Genomic DNA, 19,692 nt, shown 5'->3' with positions numbered 1-19,692 from the left:
GGTCCAGCGTATCACTTCGACACTGCTGTTTTGGATCTTTACCAAGATAATTCTACTGGTAAGATGATAAGTGAAATAGCGCTAACATAAGAGATTGATGGTAATATCAATCAATTTGCATTGAATCCATCCATCTTACAATGAATTATTCAGTATACTTGATTTAGATTTTTGCAGAATGTTCTTTGAACAGTCTAGGCAATTTCTCTTCCCTGCATTCCCAGGGTTATAACAGAAAAGACAAAAGAATTTACTTCAGTGCTTATAAATCTACAGCTTGTCTAGCGTAGTATCAAACCTGCCATGTTCCTACTACCAAAGTAGATTAGTATCATCTCTTTATTGTTCCCAGGTTCCCAAGGAGAGGCTTACATCTTCTGTCTAAATGCCTCTAGAAGCGTTTCCATCATAAAACACAAGAGGTTGTATTTTCTTTCTTCAGCTCTCTCAGTCCATGTTTAAATTTATCATTTGTTTATGGATTCCAAAGTGTTGCTGCAGGATTTAAATGTGTGATACAGAGATATGCATCAAAGCCCACTTGGCAGGGATTGTTAAATTATAATTGATACGATGAGAATGGAACCAGAAGGACAAGTCCTTGCTTGTCCCCAGTTACCCAAGGTCCATCAGAGAAGGAAAAAGAACATCAGCTACAACTGAGGGAAAGAGGGCAGGCAGCTAGTGCCTGGCATGGCGAACGGGGGCTGTTCCCCTCCTGCTGCCTTGAAGAAGGAGCAAGAACAGCCTGGCCTCACCTGTGCATCTGGAGGCACTCTCCACCCAGGACTGCCACCTCTGGTCTAAAGACAAAGGCCCCTAAGGTCTCCTCTATTTTCTATCATGTGCGTCAATGGACAGTTCTTAGAACATAAGGAAATGGGGAAGAGAAGACATAGGAGGCAAGAAGGAAGCAAGTGTGGTTCTGCCTTCCTCACCTGGCCCTGTGGACATGACTGAGCATATGCCAGCAGCCCAGGTGTGCTCTTATTTGTCTCCATGGGAAACAAACAAACCCACAGCAGATCTTCATTTAATCCTAAATCTCCTAAATAATCCACAAGGAGGGACTATATGGGCAGAAATAATTTCACCATGTTTTTTCCCCTCAAAACATGAAAATGTTACTCTCTACTTTTAATATTCTATTTATACAATTTAAATGTTCTTCCTGTCTGGTAAGATCCTAGTCCCAACCTTCTTGACTAATCAGCAAATATCACTTAGTATGTTATTTTTGTACTAGAATATGGAATCAATCGATAGTATTGTAGACATGGTGCATAGTGCACCAAACATACATCAGGAAACATTATACTCTCTATAATACATTCACTTAGCATACAGCCTATTCTTATAGCCTCTAATCTTGAGTGATTTCTTGACTATATAAATCCATCACAGCATCAGTTTAAAATGTTTCTGTGAGTACTCACAGCTTTTAAATACAAATTCTATTTCATGGCAGGTTATCCTTCTTCAGTAAAACATTTCCTGATAGCTTCAGATGGTCAGTGATTCTTTCTTTATACTCGACATTATTGTATGAAATCTTTACCCCTTACGTGGTAGAGACTTGATCTTTTTATACTTGTATCACAGAAACGTAACAAAGGACCTAATTTCCTTATAGAGACTCCATTAATGTTTATTGACTTAAGCTGAAAAATCAGTCTGTAAATCTGATATCTAGGAACTTTCATTCAGCCTAGGGTGCCTTGTGGAGAACTCGTCCTGACATTCAGATAGTTTAATACAAATATGGTTAATCACATCAAAATTAATTATGTTCAGCATAGACTTAAATGGTAGATATGTGATGAGAATATAAAATGGCAAGACACAGCTGAAACGAGACAATTTGAAATGAGATTAACCCACCCACCAAAAATAATATGTAGGTCTATTAATGCACTGTGCCAAGTCATGAAGAATGTATGTGGAATAAGGGGGAAGAGGGGGACTTCAAAATCAAATTTGATTCACACTTTAAGACAAAATTGCTATGTTGGGGTAAATACAAGTAAGCAATGAGTCATAATTTTCAATCATATCATACAAATAGCCTACAAGATTTTAAGCATGTTAAGACATAGTTTAAAAAATCTACGCTAAAGATATGAGTGAGGCACTACTGGATCATAGCGTAGTTCTATTTTTAACTTTTTGAGTTTCCTCCATACTGTTTTCCATGGTGGCTGTACCAATTTACAATCCCACCCACAGTGCACAAGGATCTGATTTGCCCCACATCCACACCAGCATTTCTAATCTCTTGTCTTTCAATGATGGTTATTCTAACAGGCATGAGGTGATGAGTCACTGTGGTTTTAATTTGCTCCAGCAATTTCACTTCTGGGAATATATCCAAACAAAAATACTAATTCAAAAACATACTGGCACCCCCTGTTTATAGCAGCATTATTTACAACAGCCAAGACATGAAGACTACTTAAGCGCCCATTGATGGATGAACGGATGAAGAAATCGTGGCATAGCTATTCAGCCATAAAAATGAGGAAATTCTACCATTTGCCACAACATAAATGGACTTGAAGACATTATACTAAGTGAAATAAATCAGAAAGAGAAAGACGAACAGTGTATGATCTCTGTTTTATGTAAAATCTATTTTAAAAAGCAAACAACTCATAGAGATCAACCTTGTGGTTATCAGAGGCAGAGGACTGGGGGAGGGGGAATTGGAGAAAGATGTTCAAAAGGTACAAACTTCTAGGTAAGATAAATAAGTACTAGGGATGTACGGTACAATATGATGACGACAGCTGACTCTGCTCTATGATACACAGGAAGATTGTTAAGAGAGTACATCCTAAGAGTTTTCAGCACAAGGAGAATTTTTTCTCTTTTTTCTTTCTTTTCCTTTGATTGTATCTATATGAGAAGAAGGACGTTAGAGGAATCTACTGCGATAAGCATTTCACAATATATGTCAATCAAGCCATCACGCTGTACATCTTAAACTTATACAGTGATGTATGAGAATTATTTCTCAACAAAACTGGAAAAAATGACAATTAAAAATTTGCAAAGAGGGAAAATTTTGACTATTGAATTAAATTAATCAGTAAAAAAGGAGCAATTAAAAGGCCCTCATTTTCCCCATTTGCTAAATCCTAAAAGAGAGGATAATCTATACCCTAGAAAGTGGATATAAAGCCAGGACATGACCACTCGTCCCTCCCTCAAAGATGTCAGTAATTAATTTTAGCATTTGTTTCTACTGAGCTTAGATACAGACTCAGGATTTTGAACATAACACACTATACAAACACACACAATCATTAGAACTTGTCTCTTGTGATGAAAGCTAATTGCTTTTCCTACTGAAAACACACTAAGAAGACTCTGGTTGGACTTCTGGGCCTGTTAGGATCTGGGTTCCAAGTGCACATATGGGAATACATGCGTTGTAGAAAACAGAAGCCAGGAAATGTCTTCTGGTAGCAGATGGCCTGATAGACAGTTCACCTCTGGATGACAGTGGCTTCTACAAAAGGAGAGTGATGTCTACAACTAGCAATGTCATTGTTATAGCTTAAGTGCTCCCTAGAAAAACAAATACTCAGTGTGAAAGTGTGACAGCTCTCGAGTCCACTAACCAGAAGACAAATATTTATAATTGCTTTCATACGTTTGCTCAAGAAAACACTAAAGTAAACACTTTTTTTTTCATAAACTGTTAAACAACAGATGGTACCATCCAATAATCCTAAACTGGGCAGTTTTTGACCAGTGACTAGAAGACAAACCATTGAAAATCTTGTTTTTAGTTTCCTGAGTTGTGGTCTTAGAGTGTCTTCACTCTGTTATAGTTGCAACAATGTACGTTTTAGTTTTAATTATTTTTTCCTGAAGTCTGCAAGATAGACAGTAAGAGGTAAAGCAATTTCAGTACATAGTCATTTAAATCAAATACATTTCATTCCTTTTCTGTCCACTGGGAGCGGAGTCCTGATTTTCAACACAGGAGAATTGGCAGAAAACAAGTGCATCTTATTAACTTGCTTGCTGGGCTTATTGAAACCTTTAAAATTACTATAGAACTCACTGAAATTTCATGTAGTTGGCAAAGACAACAGATATTTATTGTTATTTACCCTGTTCCAAGTTCCCTAAACATCAATGCTCAACAATGTGTGAGAAAGCAGATTTTCCTTACAGGTGATTAGGGATGGGTCTTTGCTGCAGGTGATAAAAGAAGCTTTCATATGAAACAATTATACTTCCTCCAAATAAGCTACTTTCAAAAAGAATATATATATATAATATAATATATATAATTTTATATACATACATACATATAATATATATATACACACACACACACATATATATCCACACATACATGTGTGTTTGTAAAACTGAATAGCTTATTCGGAAAACTAAACTAACTTTATTTTGTTCTGGATATTTCATAAACACTATGGCTTATGTGATCAACTACCTTGGGCAGTGATGCGTTGCATTAAATATCAATTAGGTTTCAGAAAGACACAGGTCTTAGATACAGTCTTCAGTAAAATATTCAGTATATTAGAATCATTAACATACCTTGGCTTGGACCCATGTATCTACTCACAGAGTGTGAGGATGATTAAAGTCTGAAGATAATATTCTACAATTGAAGAGACCTAGTGAAAGAGGAGATAGCCTTCTTAGGGTCACTAAAAACAAGTGATGGTAGATACAGAACTAGAATTTTAGACCCTGAAAATCTGTACTGCCAAGCTTATAAATTCATTATAATTCAGTTTATGAGTTCTATAGGTTTTATTGCACTTGACCCACATTCTGAATTTAGCATATACTTAACTTCTACTTATAATTATAGATTTTAGTTGAACAAAAAACTTTTTTCAAGTAAGAACCTAACTACTCTGTCAAATCTTAACAATGTTGTACAAATGTGTGTGTATATGTATTCATATATGTATATAAATATATATTTCTTTCTGAAAACAATCTAATTACAAATGGAACTGCTGATGATTATACATTTGCTACCCTTTTCATCTGTTTAAACACATTTAAACATGAGTTCTATGAATGCATTCATCTACTCAGTAATTTAATTCATTATTCATTCAGGCATTCATTAAACAGATAGTTTTCAGTACCTCCTGTGTACCAGACACAGTTATGTGTGTTGGGATACAACAGTAAAACATATATGACATACCGAAACGTATACTCTAATGGTAGAAACAGAAAATAAACATACATTTAACATTGGATAGCGGCATGTGCTGTAAGGAAAAATAAAGCCAGGTAAAGAAACAGGGTCATCAGAAAGGGGTCAGGGAAGTCCCTTTTCAGATGGGGATTTAAGCAGGAACCTGAATGTAGTGACTAGTTTGGAGATCTGATGAAGAAAGTCCCTGTCTGAGGAAATTTCAAGTGCAGAGGCCCTGAAGGTCTCTGAATTTAGCATGTGTTAGAAAACAGCAAGAAGACAGGTACTATGTGCAGAGATGAGCAACAGAAAGAGGGACAGGAAATTAGATTTCCAAGGATTACATTTGTACACAGGCTTTGTACGTAGAACTGTTGATTTTACTTCAAGTATGATGGATAAGTACTGGAAGGTTTTAAGAGAGTTATTCTATCTGTTTTGTATGAGAAAGTCCTAGTGAATAGCAGTGGAATAGTAAGTGTGGTAAAAAAAAAAGCAGAGAGACTTCTTATGAGGTCAGCTTGGAATCTAGATTCTCATTCTAAACTCTAATTACACAATTGAAACTAATAATAATAGTAATAATAATAATAATAATAATAATAATAATAATACCACCAAAAAAAGTATTCTGGTAGAAGGAAGTATAGTTGATCAAACAAATGATGATTTGTACTGTTTCTAGCGGTTTACGTGCAAAATCTTATGAAATTACCCCATAAAACCAGGAGATGGGTACTATTCTTGTCCCCATTATTCAATGAGAAGTTTAAAGTCCAAAATGAATAACTTGTCCAGAGTTAAACATCTAGTAAGTGTTGGAACCAGGACTAAAATTTAGGCAACGCCAATTAAATTACTGTGCTCAACTCAAAAGCCATGAATTGACTGCTTACTCTCTGATACAGAATGGTGCCTGTGTATCTCATGACTGAGCTTGCAAGTGTCCAGTGTTTCCTGGTTGTCTAAAACACAGAAGACAAGCTGGGCAGCTGGGCAGTCCTGGTTTATTCTCATTTATTAACAAAGTCTTCCCTTTCTTCTCAAAAATATCTAGCTTGATCCTAAATTCTATGGCCATTGTAGCCAAAGCTGCAAGTCACTTTGCTTTCAGTTGTGCATTGTTCCACTCACAGACGGAGTACACCTATCAGTGTGCTTTCTGAAAGTGGATAAATCTCCTCATTTCTCTGCAAATATATTCCTTTGTTACTTTGCTCCAGCATCTGTAGTGCCTCATAGATGGAGGCTTACAGGGAGATACTTAATCAGTTTCATTCAGGTCATCCAATTCTGTATCAACATTGAAACACTGAAATCTATTTTCACTTCTAACTTATAATAATGCTAATTATTCTCAGGAAAAAAATGTTCAAAGGAAACAGCAAGCTCTGCTGCACCTATCAGCATACACTTCTAAAATATTCTCTAATAATGGGAATAAATCAGCAAATAAACTGTCTGCTTTTCCTCAGTTTCTGGTACCTCACAAAATGAATAGGCAAGGGCCAAGTAACGGAGTAGCTACCAACAAAATCAATGCAATTATGCACAAATATGAAATAACCATATACCTTTCCAGAGGGCGCTTGTCCTTATGGAAAGTTAATGTATTCTTGGAAGAAGTAGGCTACCACTATGCATATGTACCCAGTGCTTAATTTAATAAATTCTAATAAAATCCCTCACAGAAATATTTTTATTTAGATTCCTGAAAATAGAGATTTGGGATAAAAGCTAACTACATTTTTTTAAATTCCTGAGCTAATAAAAATTATTTACATTAACTTTTTCATGCTCTTAAGATTTTATTTTTTGTGAGATTTAGGGAAACATCAAATGAAATAATGAGGTTATAAAATTACAGCAAAAATATTTTCAACATTTGAAATAATTCACGTTCAAATATCAAATACATTTCAAAGAAACACCAACATCTTGATAATTTCAAAATTTCAATCAAGTATAGCTTTGGATGATTTTTAAACCTTTATTTTTTTTCCATCTTATCAGTTTTTTACAGTGTGATGTCTGCTAACTTGTGAGAATAATTTTACAACTTGTTTTGAGTGAAGATTTGGTCTACTCACAATTCAAATTTTCAATGCTTGTGTGAACCATATACTACAGTTTTAGAAACAGAACTGCTGGTTTAGAAACAAACTGTCATCCTGTGAACACAGCATCATACCCAAAGGCTAAAATGACACAAGAAGGAAATGATCTTGAACTCCATGTCAATGGATATGTTTGCGATTCCAGGGACACGTTACATTTGAAAGGAAAGTGTAATTAAATGTTCTTTAGTTTGAAGAGTTTGGGGGAGTTCTATCATCATAAAAGAATTATTTTATTAAGTGGTTAACCAGCTGTAGTACTTCACTAGACCCCATGAACAGAGAAAAGACAAAGTATAAGGATTCTCCTAGAGAGCTCCAAATCTAAAATACATAGGTTGACTAATATTGGCTGGGGGAAAACCCAAAAAACAATGCACAAACTGAAGCATGCATCTCTGTATATTGATTTAGGCATATTTTCCACAGGATGCAAATCCTCTTAATTCAGGTAATTTGAACTTATTTGCAGATTGTATTGCTTTTGAAGTATCTGTATTTCTAAAGCTTCTTTTATGTTCCCATTCTCTAACTTGATACCAAAGTGTGGTGCATGAAAAACCTATTCACACGGCTGATGTCCCTTTAGGCTGTTAACATGAAGAGACCGGTTTGGAACAGGCTGAGGAACCCCAGGAGAAGCTTTGGCAGTGATATTCCATTACTGCCCAGCTGAATCAGTCACAGTAGACCAGTCAGACCTGAATTAACTGTGAGCACAAATAATCAATGGAATATGTAAATTAGGCACCAGTGACATTTTTTTGGTGACACATTTATTTTAAATGCCAATTTTACTTAGATACATACATTAGGAGAGATTGTGTGGATATGTTTTCACCAGGAAAATGAAAACACTAGAAGTGGTAAATGAGTGCATTTGGAATATAATCCTGTTATGAAAGATGCAGCTTATTTTTTTGTTGTTGTTTATATATTTCCATGCCTAGGTACATCCCATCTCTAAAGGGCTAATATACAACTCAATCTTAATCCTATACAGTATGTTTGCAGTAAAATAAAAAAAACAATTGTGTTCCCTGGGTACTGATCTCTCTTACCACCAGTGTGTGGCTTTGGTCACCAGGGCAACCAGACAAGAAAACGTGAATGGTTCAGCTCGAAGCTATTCTCACTAATAGAAAAATGAGGACTTTCTTTTGTTTGATCATTAGTGCTATATGATGGCAACGTTCTTCGTGTCAACAGGTAAATATAGAGATCAGTTAGGAGTTTCATGAATAATGAGATAATAGTCACTGAAACGGTGACATCATTGGCTGTTTAAACATTACAGCTGCAAGAGAATTCGAGAACTTCTACTCCAATGTGCTACATTTTACAGGTGATCAAACTGAAGATTAATAGGGGAAAAATTACTAGGACTGCACAGCTAGTGAGTGGGATCTTATATTCAGGCAAGAAAAATGGAATAACAAACTCTCTCTCTCTCTCATGTATAAATATAAAATTCATATGAACTATGTTTATATATACTATACATATTTAACATATATACACAGAATATACACTATATGCTATGGGTCATTAGCCATGTGTTACTGATAGAAAAGAGTCTCGGAAATGGTAAAGAACTGTCTCAAGACTGCACCATTATTAAAATGCAGATATTACAAAGTATTATTTTATTCATTTTATGTGGCAGTTTGGCTAGGCTATGCTGCCTAGTTTAGTTGGCCAGACATCACTCTAGAAGTTGCTGTGAAGGTATTTTTTAGATGCCATTAACATTTATAATCATTAGACTTTGAATAAAACAGATCACCCTCCACAATGCGCATGGCTTCATGCTAGCAGGTGAAGGCCTTAAGCGCACAGACTGAGGTTTCCCAAAGAAGAAGGAATTCTGCCTCAGGACCACAACAGAGACATCCTGCCTGAGTTTCTAATCTGCTGGACTCTGCTGTTGCTTTCAGACTTAAGACTGTAACATCAACTCTTATCTGAGTTTCCAACCTACTGGCCTGCTCTTTACTTTTCAGACTTGCCAGCCCCCACAATCATGGAAGCCAATTCTTTAAAGTCAATCTCTCTCTGTTTTTTCCCCTCTCTCTCCCTTGTTTCCTCCTCCATTTACCCATCTTATTGGTTCTGCTTCTCTAGAGAACCTTGCCTAACACACAGGGCAATATAAAATTGTTAGCAGTCAATGTATTTTGGGCACAGACTAATCAGAAAGGACTGCAGTTGGAGTTCATGGGACTCCTGAAGACTTTTTTTCATACCAGATCTACCTCCTTTCGTGTCTGATTGTGGGTAGACTAGGTGTCCTTGGGGTCCTGGAGAATTAACTACTTGTTAATTGGTACTAAAGTATTTTAATAACCAATATAACCGAACTGTTAGAATCTCTGACTCTAGAATGCTTTGACTCTGAATGCCAATTATTGGTCAGGTTACTCAACTTCTTGGACTCAATTTCTTCACTTATAAAATGGATATGTTAACACTCATATAGCAAATACTGTAATGGATATCAAATGCTTAACACAGTGCCTACTACCCATCTAAAACTCAGTAACTCAGACTTTTAGTAATTCGCCAAACTCATGTTCTTTACAATATGCATAGGAAGGAAGAAAGGAAGGGAAGGGAAGGGAAGGAGGATGGGAGGAAGGGAGGAAGTTACTTTAAGAAAAATCTAAATACTAAAAATCTAAATCTAAATACTAAATTTCTGTCCTTATATATTCTTAGAGACTATTTAGCATTTTTAAAATGTAAGATTGAAATGAAAGCTATATACAATAGGTTATATACATGTATAAAATGCCTTAGCTTATATGCTCTGTTTAGACAGCATTTAGTGATCAATAACAACTGAAACACTGAAAATATGAAGTTGGTTCTACAAGTGTTTGTTTTTTCTCTATTCTAGCCTGTATTATGTTAACCTCTGACCATTTCAGGTTCATGCTGATACAGCACCCATGGTATTTTCAACTTATAAAAAAATCCACTGAGGACCTTTACTTCATGCAGCACATGAAGTGAGAGTTGAAGGTCAGTTAACTGTGTTGTTCATGCCCGGTGACTTCTCACTGAAAAATGCTAAGATACAACTGGGGGTGAATAATTCTCCTGGTGACGCTCAGTGCTATTATAGTCAGAAGAGCAAAAAGAATGGTAGCTTAGTCAGCTACTGAATTACAATATCATGTTTAACAGAGACAATAAGAATTTCAAAAATCAGTGTCAGTAGACCTGTGCTGCAAAAAGGATACAAAGATACCCTCATGGTCAAAACGAATTACCTCTAGAGCTAATATGAGTATGGTTAAAACTGTCAATATTTATCTCCAAACCTGTAAGTTCAACATTTATGACATTTCTCAATTTTCTATCAGTTTTGCTTACATTAGAAGCTTCCATTCACACAGAAATTCTCTCTCTCTCTCTTTCTCTCACATACACATACACACACAATCCTCTAAATACGCATAGCCATGTATGTGTATACATACACACACATAGCTCCCACACACATAGCTACTGCGCTCATACACATCCCCAGTAACACACATCACCCAACAACACACACATCTTCACCGACATGAGCACCCCTCATGCACACACACCCCCATGCTCATATAGCCACCACTGAGTACAAAGCAGAAGGAATTATAAAAGAGTCACAGCATTTCATGCAAAACTCAGCCAGACACGATTATCATAGAATTCTATGTAAAAATTACATGCATATTTTTAAATCACTGGCAAGGAAATTTTGAGGAGAGATATTTGAATGTCAGTAGGTCACAGAATCTTTTTCCCATATACATAATGAAATAAACTGTCACTTACAAGAAAAATACAGTAAAAAAAAAATTTTGAGCAAACTAAAAACCATCAGAAACAGCTCATAAAGGCAAGATTACAAACTAAAGTGATATTCCTCCAAGAAATGGGGGAATCTAGAGGCTCCTAAATCCATTCATACTTCTCAGAAATCATTCTGGTAAGTTCAGATAATATCACCAAAGTCCTCAAGTCTGGAGAGAAGGAAATTAGAGTTCATGGGGAAGGATGATTACACTAAAATTAAAGAACTGTTTGAGTGGTTGACTCAATCTGTCAGACTAAAAAATTCCACGACTTCAAACTCAGTTGACTGAATGATCAGGAAGAGTTGGTATTCCCAACTCAGGCAGAATAAATGCCAAGGTTGAAAGAACATTTTTATAGTACATGAATAAAATCTCTAAAGAAAGAACAGAAATATATCCTCTCTCTCTCTCTCTCTCTCTCTTTCTCCCTCTCACACACACACACATACAAAAACTGCACAGTCTCAGCTAAGCTTTATATTCAAAATAAAAAATATATATTTCATATTTTTTGAACATGAAAGTGATCCACCCTGTATCAGAGCAGTTAGACAGTGACTATATTTAAGCAATGAAATAAAGCCTTGAAAATGATACATGCATCTCAAGAGAGATGTGAGGAATCCAGGACAGAACAAAGCATCACCCTGGGAACAAAAGAAATGATCTCACCAGTATTTTCACATTACTGACCAACTTAACAATAGCATGAATTAAATAAATCTATTAAACATAATAATAGATTCCAATAAAGAGGGAATCGAAGAACTAATAAATGGTTTAAAAAGATACTACTGCAGGACTAATAATTAACAAACAGCATAACTGAAAATTAAATTACTGACAGAGCAAAATTTGAGATAATTGAAGTGAATGTAAAACAGAAAATGTCAAACAATTAGAGGGAAGATAATACGTACAGGGCAATGTCAGTCTAAGAGAATAATTGCTATCACTGAGGTCAAAACCTCTTCAAAACGGACCAAAAAGATGTTCAAAATATTTCAGAGAAAACTTTCTGAGAAGAATGAAGAGCTGACTATAAGATCTGAAAAGACAAGTCATATTCTGGAAAAAGTGGATATAAATGGCCACGACAACAACATACCCGCAGTAAGTTATTGAGTATGAAGGCTAGAAAATATTTTTTCTTCAGTTATGCAGACTGAAAAATCAAATTCCCTTATAAAAAGGAAATTTAAGCAGCTTTAGAGTTTTCTGAAGTGACAATCAAAACTAGAAGTTAGCAGAAAACGTCTACAAATTTCTAAAGGAAGGAAAGTATGCCCTGAAGATATACCCAGCCAACATATTGTTTATGCATAAACAAAACAAAAACAATGAAAACATTCTTAAATGTGGGAAAAAAAACTAGCTAATATAACTACCATGAGTCTTCACACATACACATACTGAGTCAATTAAAAATTAAGAAAAATAAAGAATTCAGGCAGTATTGAAGAATGATGTTGAAAGAATGAGAAGTGAGAACTGAATGCAATTATATAAGAATGAAAACTGTGGGAATACAATTGAAAAACTGAATGTAATTATTGAAAACTGTTACAGATTTTTTAATGTGATTACAAAATTGGGAGAAATGATAACTATCATCTAAAGTTTTCATATCAAGGAGTCAGTCTATATTAAGCAATATTAAAACTCAGTTTAAAATAGTGGCTTTAAGTTAGTAATATTTTTGCAACCTTCTTATTAATCTTCTATGAATCTTTAAAACACTATTATTTCAAGTTCATCATTCCTTCAGTTTTCATTTAACTTATTTTCTTTTCTTAAATAAAAACAAAATTAAATTTAATATTTTAAATTTAAATAATTTAAATTTAAATTTAAATAATTTAAATAAATTTAAATTAAATATAGCAGGCATATTATAATCCATTTTCATAAACACATTTGTCATTCTAGATAACCAGCTAGTCTTGTGGCCATCTCTTTTTCTACCCACGAGTATGCTTATAGAGATGTCTAGATTGAAAATTATCTGACGTCAACCATGTTTTGTTTTAAATTTATTCTGTTTAACGGAGGTACTGGGGATTGAACGCAGGACCTTGTTCATGCTAAGCATGAGCTGTACCACTGAGCTCTTACCCTTCCCCATCCATGTTTATTTTGATGTGACAGGACATTGGTTCAGCATTGCTTGATCTCATTTTAATGAGCATACATAATTTTTACCACAAGGAGAAGGTCAGAATTAGGGGAATATATCACGTGACAGGCGAAGAGTTTTAAGTATACCAAGGAACCTGGTCTTAGTCCCTTTATGTTACTATAAAATTCATGAACTTCCTTGGTAATTTAAATTTGTAAGGCAGAAGAAAAAGTAATGGGGATTGTGTGTGTGTGTGTGTGTGTGTGTGTGTGACAGAGAGACAGATGAGGATAGACAGAAACAGAGACACAAAGAGAGGCAGAAAGAGTGAGAAAGAACAAGTGAGAATCATTTAATTGGTAGAGTTCTTACAATTTTATAGTTTTTCTCCATTCAGGCCTATTAAAACTATTAGCAGCCTCTTCTTCTACACGGTATCTTTTGTTCAGGTGCCTTTCTGGACATCATTGTCTCTCGTTCTAGTAACTCAGGCTTGGTAAGCTGTGGCCTGTCCTTTATTTTCTTTTCTTACAGCCATGGATATTTTCTAATGCATTAAGGTCTACACCCCATGAGAAAATTTAGTCGTTAGGTCCTGTAAGGATTCATCTAAGATTCTAGTTTTAAACTGCATGTTCTGGAATTCTACCAAGATACCTCTTTTTAGATTTTTGATGTCAGCAAAGATTGGGAATAATATTTAGTGCTGTAACTATATACAAAATCAAACTGATCTTAATGTATGTGTGCACTTTGCCGTTATGAGTCTGCTTATAATCCCTGACCCAGTTTCTATAACTACATCAAAAGAATCTCTTGTTTATTTTTATGTATAATCAGTAAAATTAAACTTTATTTTTATTTGATCTAAACAAATCTCTTTGAAACAGATTAAAGCACCTTTTGGATAAATTAAACTCTTTAACTTTTCATAGCACAGAATGAGACCAGAGGCTATAGACTGCCTTAACTATTTTATAGCAAGCAGTTGTCATCCAGAAACTCCAGAGTAAATAAGGTTTGATATTGCCAAAGAAGTAGGAAGGCAGACACTATTGGGGAAAAAAAACAAAAACAAACAAAAGAAGAGCACCATGACATGTCGTGCAAATTTAATAAAAGTTGATGACTGGAAAGAGGAACACAGCACAGCTGAAAGTTCATTTTCAGTTTTTACAGTCCTTACAGAGCCAGGGAAATCTAACACACATTTCAGATAGTTTTTGAAATGTAATACTGGAGGCTGTTTCCTCAGCAATATCCAGGAAGCCCTTTAAAAAAAAAGTCTAAATAAAGCATCCCTTTCATTGGTTTTGCTTCGTTTGGCTTCATGAACTTCAGCGAGAACTGAGAAAGTAGCTCTGTGCCCTGCCAGTTGGAAAAAAATGGCAAGGAAAATAATTGGCATCGCGCTTCAAGGGAGACAGATTTGAGCCAAACAAAGGTACATCCTATATTAATATGTAAGCCTAACAATCAGGCAAACCTAATGCTTCCAGACCTCTGGGTCAGAATATTAACATTGCTTTCTGACGTGCTAGAGCTGGAGCTGAATGCCAATGAATACATTTATAATTAGAAAACAACTTAATTGTGATATATAGGTGTCTGCCAGGCTGACACTTGATCTTTACTTACTCTTTCACTGGCTTAATGTTATTTTTTTCTGTCCTGAGAGATACAACTAAAATGGAAGGTTATGGTTATGAACTTTATATTATTCTAACAGTTACCAGGCTTTTCTGTACGTATGCACTTACTTACTCAATCCTCATGTTTTAGTATTTCTGTAACAGAATGAATTTCATTAAAATATGGTGAGGATTGTTGAAAGGGATCCTCCTTTCCTTTCAACAAATTTACTTCAATAAATGTAGTAAAATTATCTGATAAGCAATTGAAGCTTCAGAAATATTCCCTGATGCATCACAGACTCACAGCATGACGGTCAGGGTTCTGAGTTCCCAACTGAAAATACAAGTGAGGATAAGCAAAAATAATAATAATAATAATGTATTATATCTTGTGACTGGAAACAAGAATATAGTTTTAGTACAGAGTCTAGTATGCGTGTCTCATAATACAATACAGAGTATGGTTGGGGTAACCATTCGTACATCTTTTAATGTTACTCCACTGAGATAAGAAAGACAATTTAAAAGAAGTAGAAGTATATCTATATATTCAACCATTTGTCACTAAGAAGAGCTGATACCTGATGAAGCAGAATGATACCTAAAGAGTCAGTTCCATCTGGCATCCAAATATAATGAACTCAGGTTAGAAGAGGTGTTATTTAGATGACTTTGAAAACTACAATAACATCATCAGAAATCTTAATTTTATGAAGTGCGTGTTTATGTGTGTGCATGACAAGAGAGAGTAGGGCAAGGCCACGTGGGAGAGAGACAAACGGAGAACAAACTGTTTCTGTTGAAGTCAAGATGGTAGAATACAGTTTGGGGAGATACTGGAACTGAAGAACAACATTTTGTGCTAACTGAAGTCCTGCCATTTATACACTACTCTCCCTGTTCTTTCAACAGAAATTCAGACACACGTCTTCCTAACGCCTACACATCTTTGCTTTCTCTGACTCTCCTCTAGCAGAGGGATCTGTGGCTGGACAAAGGCTTCCTTATGACTCTTTTTAAGAATATTTACAACAACTGCAGAAATACACACCCACCTCCAGCAATCACTGATAACACTATTAAATTCTCAACAAAGTTTATAAATTTCATGGAAACTTTTCAATAAATTCCCACCATGAGCCTGATGACTATCGTTTAATGCACGTGATGTGTTATGTTCCAGAAAATTGTGTTAAATTAATAATTAATTTTTTTAAACTTAGCCAAGTTTAAATGTGTCAGAGCAATTATTTTAGTTTTAGCCTCAAAGAACAGGATTGAGTTGGGTTCAAATTATGAGTCTCCTCTCTTACTCTTTTCTGCTTCTGTGTATTATTTTTAATTAAGGAAACATGTCTGCAAAAGATTTATTATTTTTAATTTAAAAATGATGAATGTTTTTTTTTTAAAGGATTCTTTGAATCAAATTTTTTAGGAAAGGGAAAATTCTCTTTTCTCCCCTAGTGTGCTTAATTACCTCCTAGCATGTGTATTTTGTGAATTTTTAAATTTGAAATGATGTTTGACTTATTGGGGCAAGAAAACAGTAGACACAAAATGGAGTAGCTATTTCCAAATTACCACACAGTGCTTGTGAGGAAAACAAGGATTCTCTTACATGGAGGGCAGTGTGTGCACCACACAGAGACTCTGGCTGAGAGGACTGGAGGATACTAAAGTTTAAGTGGAAACCCACTCCCCAGTCTTGCTCCCTGAATCAAGGGTGAGTCAAGTTAGAGAATGGAGTGCTTTCTGTATTTTCACCTCCTCAAAAAGTTGCCTTTCTGAATTTAACCAAAAGTGCTACTGACACTAACTGCTGTACTGAATTATATGGTTAAAATTCTGCATTTGAGGGGTTAGTGACTAGCCAGGCAGGGTCTTATGAGAGGATTTGCTATCTATTATGTTAACATTCTTTATGAAGTCTCAAAAGAATTCTCTGAGGCCACCCAGAATGCAACACTGAATAGAGAGGATTCTCTACTGGAGTTCACACTCAGCTGGACGCAGTGAAGTGGAACACAAAAGTAAAATGGGTAGAAGGTAAACCAGCAGAAAAATGAGCCAAAAAGCACAAAGCATAAGAATAAAGGGTATATGTCGCTGTCTTTAACACACTACCCATTTGGAAGTCAAAATGGCTGGAAACTGACCCAAAATAATTAACTTCCTCAATATTATATTTTAACCACTGCCATGTTCAAGTACCAGCTTAGCAACTTGAAACCCAGAAATTTTCCAAAACTGCAGAAATCTTTTCCTGAAATGTATTTAAAAGCTAGTGACTTTCAAAAGTAACATTTACATAAACAAACAAGCACATAATATACTTTCTAAGGAACATTCTATAAAGTTTATGTAACATAGAATAAAATATTATACTAACTTATTTTTACTGCACATTAAGCGTTAACACCAGAGAAAATCTAATAATGACTGAAAAGGTTTTCCTCTAACTTGATTATTGATGTTGTTGCATCTCTAATGCCACCATTATCTCAACTTGACATAGTGTAAAATAAAGTTTTGGTATAATTAAATTCAGAATATGATAAGTGTTATTAACATTTTCTCTTTCATTACTCTGATGTTGAAAGGAATAGACGATAGTCAAATAGAAAAAGTTTGCAAGGTCAGCTGTATAAAATATGTAAATATGTATGCTTATGGGTGCTTGTGTCTTGTACAACTGCAGAGTCCTCACAGTTTGCCAAATCTTTGATGAATGAATGAATAACCAAGGAAAGAACCCTTCTGTTCCAACTTGAAGATAACCATGCACTTCAATTATATTAGGACTTAATTCTTTCATATTTTGGAAGATTTTTGTAGGAGAAGGGTCATTGAGGCAGGAGGGGTTAAAAAAAGATTATCAACAAAGCAATGTCCAGCATCTGATACCAGGCCACTATGCCACACTCAACTTTCTCTTCAAAATATGAAAAATATGTTGTTTTTGCTTATCATTTGGTTTCTAACAGTGCAGGGTTTTTTTTCTTTCTTTCTTTCTTTCTTTTTTTTTTTTTTTTAATAAGAGTTGCAAAGAAAGAAGAGCTTTGCAAGAATATGTCACTGCTAATGAATCGACCTTGGCATCACTTCTCTTCCACCTGCGTCCAATTATTAAGCCAAAACCCTTCCCTGCCAATACACTAATTGCCTTAGGTAACAGGTCTGTTAAATGATCCCTGCCCAACCTGACTACCTCTTCAGGGGAAAAGAAAAAAAAAAAGATATAAAATTAAGTTAAAAGCTACCAGAACAGATGTCAACGTTGCATAGCATTCAGGTCTGATATGATAATATTCAAGGTACATGGTACCTATATAGTATGCCATACTTCATTTAAATGATCGCCATTATCATTTATCCTACTCCACATCAAAGCTTGCTGTTGGAAAGACAATTTGTGTAAAGCTAATTGCTTAAAATTTATGGTCTCAGCTTCAAATTAGTGAATATCCCCAAACAGTATTGACATTGATCTACCCTTTCAGGATTTTACTAACTGCTCCCTACCTCTATCTGATTCTTCTTCAATCTGTTAAAACTGCAAAGACTTTGTCTGATATTCATGATTTGTAATCATGAAAACTAAATCAATTTGTTTGCCTTCCTTCTCTACCTTTAATTTAAGCAATGCCTGGAACCAAAACTTCATACACTCTAAATGTAGCCTTTAAAAGAGTCTTGCAATAGTGCATTATTCTGATGTAGTATTTCACATGTGCATTATAGTCTTCATATTTATTTTAATTGTCTCATATTTCAACTTATTTTCTAGAACTGTATTGTGTTCTTTCATTAACATTTTCTCTTCTCTTCTCCAGTAAGACCAATCTTGCTTTTGTAGTTTAGTTTCACTCTGAAGTGTTAAAACTACACTCAGAGTTACCCTGTTCCACCAGTTCCTATCCTCTACCTGGAACCTAAGGAATAGATTGTAATTTACCTGGATTAAATTGCATAGTAAAGGTGTTATAAACACTGAACACCATAAAACATGCTCAAGGGCATTCTTATTTCCACTTCTCAGTAAGTTGCCTACCAAAATTTTATTAATTTTTTATTCTCTTGTAACAAACAAATTAAACTGTTTAAGCAAATGGTAGGGAGGGCTAGCAGAAGGGTGTGTGTGAATATTTATTGGGCACTTATATTTATGTCTTCCACTTTAGCCTTGCAGAATTAAGTGTAATCCCCCGACTCCTTTTCAGATGGGAAACCTGATACTTAGAAATTCCAGAAAAAAAAAATTGCTCAGGTGGCAGCCTAACCCGTGACAGTCAAGATCTGAATACACCACTGTTTGCTATCCAAACCCATGCACTTTATATGTCATAATACTGACCCTGATAACAAAAATGCTACTACAAATAAAATGTGTTTAGTGCCCTTCAGCGCCTGCATGGTCCTACAAACTTCTAATACGTTTATCTCATTCAGGCTTCAGAAATCTAGTGTAAAACTGAGACATCAGGACTGATTTAGACAGAGAGGTTAGATGAGACCTTGCTGAAAAGGTAATATTTAAGCTGAGTTCTAAAGCATTATTCGGACTTGGCCAAATGAAGACTGGAGAAAACTGAGACAATTTATTTCAGTGAGAAACGACTATGTGAAACTATTTAATGAGCCATATGACATTGATACGACCAGAGTGGAAACTGTGTTTACGCTCCTACATATTCTAATTTGCTGTTATCTGCAAAATTTTTTTAAAATCCAAATTATGTTGGGCAATCTGTTTTTGCAGAATTACATATTTTTTCCT

General features: G+C 35.1%; 1 protein-coding gene across 6 annotated transcripts in view; it reads right to left on the bottom strand.

The window, feature by feature from the left end:
• LOC116282436 (protocadherin-15-like) overlaps positions 1 to 19,692 on the bottom strand; it is a 504,558-nt gene that overhangs the window by 261,099 nt on the left and 223,767 nt on the right. For 4 of the 6 annotated variants that reach the window (XR_012077458.1, XR_012077457.1, XM_072971514.1 and 1 more), the window contains exon 4: positions 4,576 to 4,655. The exons of the other annotated variants lie outside the window; for them this stretch is intronic. The gene's annotated coding sequence lies outside the window, so the exon portion shown is untranslated. The remainder of the gene's footprint in view (positions 1 to 4,575; positions 4,656 to 19,692) is intronic. 6 annotated transcript variants of the gene reach the window in all.

Source organism: Vicugna pacos, chromosome 11, assembly GCF_048564905.1.
Source record: "Vicugna pacos chromosome 11, VicPac4, whole genome shotgun sequence".
Classification (NCBI taxonomy): Eukaryota; Metazoa; Chordata; class Mammalia; order Artiodactyla; family Camelidae; genus Vicugna; species Vicugna pacos.
This window is presented reverse-complemented; position numbering and strand designations above follow the sequence as displayed.